Source organism: Sphaerodactylus townsendi, linkage group LG04 (genome assembly GCF_021028975.2).
Source record: "Sphaerodactylus townsendi isolate TG3544 linkage group LG04, MPM_Stown_v2.3, whole genome shotgun sequence".
Lineage (NCBI taxonomy): Eukaryota > Metazoa > Chordata > Lepidosauria > Squamata > Sphaerodactylidae > Sphaerodactylus > Sphaerodactylus townsendi.
Window position 1 is genome coordinate 115,862,626 of NC_059428.1, and position 5,285 is coordinate 115,867,910.

General features: G+C 42.4%; 1 pseudogene; it reads right to left on the minus strand.

Moving 5' to 3' along the window:
- Window positions 1-203: 203 nt before the first annotated feature.
- Window positions 204-764, minus strand: LOC125431354 (annotated as a pseudogene).
- Between the last annotated feature and the right edge of the window lie 4,521 nt (window positions 765-5,285).

Below are 5,285 nucleotides of genomic sequence, written 5' to 3' on the forward strand. Positions count from 1 at the left end.
GCCCCCTTCTCCCCCCCTCAGGTCAAGAAGACAATTGGAGACAGTGATCCTTGTGTTGGGCAGGCAAAGGTGGGGGTAGTGAGAGAGTGGAGTTCAGTCAGTGCCATCAAACTATCCACAAAGACCACTGATCGAAGGATCTGCCCCACTTGTGCCTCCCCCTGACCCATTTAGTCTCTTTCAAGGTGACTCTGGATAGGACTTCAGACAGGGAAGGCAGAATTCTCATCCTTGTGGACCACGGGACAACAAATGAGCACACCACCAAGGAGCAGGAATGCTGAGGTGGCTCAGGTGATGTAAAGTGTGGTGCCCATCTCCTGCTTGAAGTGTGTTGCTCAGTTGTAAAAGTTGCTGCTGCTGATGTTGATGAACCAGCTGGGCGGGATAAGCACCAGCAAGTTGCAGAAGACAAAGACAGCAGCAATCCAGACCTTGACCTTGTCACCATGCATGCAGTTGGTGCACTGGGTGCTCACCACTGTGACCATCAGGACCACTAGGCCCAACAAGGCCACCAGGACCATCTGTGTTGTGGCTGCTTGCAACTTTTCCAGTAGTGACAGGATGGAATTGTAGACTTCGCACTGCATGTGACCACTGCTGAGGGCCATGCAGACCATCCACAGGCCCTGAGCCATCACAATGCTGGTGTCCACAAAGGCTGAGACCTTTCACAAATGTAAGCTCGACAGGATCACCCCTGCCCAGCCCAAGATGGAGAATGTGCATAATATTATTATGCAGTTATTAAAAAGATGCATACCATATGCCTGTGGGGTGGAAGGTGGGGGAGGGAGTGCAAAATCAGTGATTGCTCCGGGCTCCATTTTCTGTAGATATGTCCCTGTAGAAGAGCCATTGTTATGATCCAGCAGGTTTCTTATGTTCTTAAGAGATTCTCCCTGTAAAACTGAAACAGTGGATAAAATATCCTTGTTTTACAGGCTGTTAAAAGTCTTCCCTGCAGAGCAGGTACATTAAAGACATGCAATGAGTTCTCGTGCATCTTTTCACACTACTCAAATCCTGTTATAGTCAGGGGTTGAGAGGGGGGTATTTTTAAAATTGAAACAGCAAGGGCTGCTATATCCTGAATATACATGAACCTAGATTCACTAACTTCAGTGTGTTTCTTCTACCGCATGACTAACTTCCCAGTATCTTTTAAGGAGCTGGTTGTCCTACTTGAAGAAAATAAACTGTTTTCCACAATGAAACTGTTTTCTGCAACTGCTGTTTTCTCTGTTCCTGCTCTGTTCATTTTTGTTAAAATGAAGTTGTTCTCATCCAATGTAAATGGGTGGGTTTATGCCCAATCATGTCCCCCCAGTGTAGCTTTTAGAGAAGGAAAAAGGTTTCTTAAATCAAAGATAGATGATCCTTTTGTTATCTCAGCCAGTCAGTAGACTTTTCAATTCAGATCTGGGGCTTGAGGAAGTTTCATTTGGATTTGTTCCCCATTAGTTTTTTTGAGGCAAGAGAGGCTTAGAGGCAGTTTGCCAGTTCCTGTCTCAAAACAACAACCCTGGATTTCCTTAGTAGTCTCTCATCCAAGTACTGACCAGGGCTGTACCTGCTTAGCTTTCAAGTAGAGATGAGCTTACAATATTAATATTTTACTTTCATATATCCCTCCCCCACCCAAATTAAGATTTGAAAAAAAGTAATGTTCAGATGCTCAATTACATGTTGAGATGTCTAATAAATATTCATTAATATATACTAAATATATATTTTATTGCACTGTGCTATATTTTAATAATAAAACACTATGCATAAAAATCTCAATAGAAATATACATTCATATCTAAAAACATGTAAAATATCACAATATCACAGAATGTATCACAAACAACCACAAAGTCTCAATTGAAAAGATCAAATACACAATATCTTACGATATAACACACACACACAAAAACCCTTTTAAAGACCTGGATCTTCTTCAGAGGTCAATAAACAACCCACATAAAGATGGAACTACTCTCAATCTATACAACCTTATTTACAACCAGTATATTTTATATAGAGCCTACAAAAACAAAACGACAAGATATTAAAAATAATAAATTCAAGTAGACCTTACAGTTTAAAATTCCAAAACAAAAATGATAGATCTAATTACTTCAAAAAACAGTAGATGTGGTTCCCATATATATCTATGGTTTATACTGCAAATCTTACTAGTTTCTATTCATCAAGTTTTATTGTTAAGAATATAAGTGCAATAAAATATATTATGCTTAATATATATTAATGGATAGTTATTAGACTTCTCAGCCTTTTTGGTTCCTAGCTTGTTTTTCAGGTTGGTTTGGATCTCCCCCCTTTCTTTGGCTGATCAAATTACATGTTCCTAATTACATGTCCAGTGTGTGTGGGAAGGTCTGATTTCATGAGTAAAAGGAAACAGAGGTGGAGAGTCTTCCTCCACCTGGAGCTTCTCCACTTGCATTATGTTCTTTAATGCCATCTACTTAACTTTCTCCAATTCCTATATATATATTGCAGAGAATGACCCAATGCCACTATGCTGCCCGTCAACACTTTTCTGGTGCCCATTCAGTGTTTTTAGAAAGTGGGTGAAGCCAGGTGTGGCTGTTGTTCAGCATGGCTTCTGACAGAAAAGCCAATTGGCTGAGCTCATTAAAATAATGCAATTGCAGCAGTAGCTGTCACCACAGTGTTAGTTTTATTTTCTCTCACTCCTATTTCTCAGTGCATTTTTAAAAATTCCCTCTTCTCCCCTGTGTGATTGGTTCTGTCTCCTGAAGCAGCCATTCTGTGCTTGGGCCTACCACTCTGAATCAGTATTTTAAAAATGACAGGAGGCTCAATACAGTTCGGGAACCCTGGTATAGATTATGAACGCTAACCCACTGAAAGTGTTGGGCAATTTCACCTTCAACTAGGTGAGCACTTTGTTGGGGAGGAGCGGAGCCTAGCAACTGGAAATCAAATTTGCAATCCCAGCATAACCACAGGAGAAAAAAAATGAATGATCAACCATTATCCAGCTATGATGCAAAGGATTGTCATGATGCAGATGCGAAGCAATTTGCAAGGCTGATTCCCAGAAAACTTTCACACTGATTAAAATGATAATTTGACAGAAAATGGCCAAAAGCAAGGTGGAATTCTGCAACATTATCAGTATCCCTGATAGATGCCACAAAGAACAAACTGTTAACAGGACTCAGTCAAAAGCATGAGAAAAAAAAAGTCCATCAGATGTCTAAATTCAGATGCCCACACAGTGGAGGCACTTCAGATCCTCTGAAGATGCCAGCCACAGATGCAGGCGAAACGTCAGGAGAGAATGCTGCTAGAACACAGCCATACAGCCCGGAAACCAAACAGCACACCAGTGGAGGCACTGTGGAGATATTTTATTGTTGTAGTTAAAACACAACATTAAGGAAGGCACCATTGCATTTGCAGTCTCCTCAGCACTGCCAGTTATAACCAAAATGGCTTAAATTCAATCCTCCCCAGTTAAACTGTTGAGTATAGAGATTGCCACTCCTCCTGAATCCTTTTATTTAGCATGAAATATGAAATACCTGATGGCAGGGAGAGATTTAACTGAATGCTGGATTGGAACGTTCACTTGAAGGTGAAGTATATTTGGGAAATGGTGGTGGTGGGAGCTTCGACTGAATGCTCAACTACAAAATGCTGAAGCTATCCTACCCTTGCAGTTGTTTCTGAAGTCCATGTAGACCTGAGAAAGAGCAGCTGGGGTGGGGGAATGGGAACTTGGGCTCCAGCCAAAAAAGCCAAATCATGTTGGGACTTTTTGGTACCAGGGCTATTTGGCTTTTGTTTTTTTCAGCAAAGGGACACACACACACACACCAGTTGATATAGCTTGGGGAAGGGGGCAGTGATTCAGTGCAACGGTTTCTCCCAGTGGAAACTGAAAGTCTCTATGGAGGAATCACCATCAAAAATCACAATATGACATCACCTTATGGATCAGCAATGGCTCCATGCTTTCACAAGGAAATACATTTAGAGTGAAAATCTGAAATTTCCCAGCTGATAGCCAGACAATGTTTTAGTTAAAACCTTGATTTAAAATCAATTTAACTATTCTTGAAATGATCAGATAAGCAATAATCACAAATATATTTCACAAACATACTGGGATGGTTCATAGCCATTATGAATAAGCAAGCACACATAGCATTCCTATCTTATCTAAATTGAATTTAAGAATGCATTGAAATATCTAAGATTCTTATCAAGACTTTTAACAGAAAAAGTCCACTGAATTCCTGTTTGCAGAGATCAATGCATCATGGATATTGCCAGTGTATATTCAGTGCACTTAAATATAAAAGAAAATGACTCTTTGCATGTAGACACAACCTCCTGACCTTAAAAAAAGTTATGGAAGCACAGCATGAGACTGCCAGCCTGAGCTTCCAAAATGGCACTGAGGAGGAAGTCTGGGGACTGCAGATTGGCACTGGCGGACTTGCCTAGGGACAAGGGGTACCCCTTGTCCCCGGGCGCATCCATTGCAGTCACGTGGGGTGCGCCAAAACATCCCCTCACGCAGACTGATTTTGGAAGCCCAAGCAAGCCCGGCATTCAGGAAGCGGCTGCTGAAAAAATTAAGGAAGCCTGACATAGCCCATCGCCCACTGCAGCTACTGAAAGGCCCTGGAGTGTCCAGGAGGGCGGGGAAGAAATACTCATTATTGTGCCTCCAGGAGGAGGGACTGGAGAGCCTCCGCCTCCCCTCCCTTCCTAAAAAGCCCAGAGTGCAGTTGCCTTATTCTCCAGTAAGTCGCCTTGATGTTGCTCCTCAAAGGCCTTCTCCCCAGCATGGCAGGCATGCCAGCCAGCAAAGGAGAGAGATCCATAGGAAGGCTAGCTAGGAAGTTGGCAATCCCTGCCCCACAAAGGTGTTTGTCTAGAGCTGTGGAGAGAGGAAGGGCAGGGCTTTGTGAACTACTGTTTGGAGACTCCTTAAAGGTAATGTGTACCAAATCCAAACTTGCACTTCTATCCATAAAATCTTGTTTGCAATTGTGTAGATAGCCTTGATTGGGTGTGTGTGGGGGCGGAAGGAAGCGCCTGGCTTCTTAACTTTTGCTGTGGGGCTGAGATGCTTAATCTGCAAGGAGCTGAGTTTGATTCCCCACTTTCTCTGCCCCACAAGGTGTTTGCTGTGGAGGAGAGGAAAGGAGAGGGGGTGTTTATTGTTAGCTGTTTGGAGACTCCTTAACATATGGGCAAATGTATGAATCCAAACTGTTCTTCTATTCCTA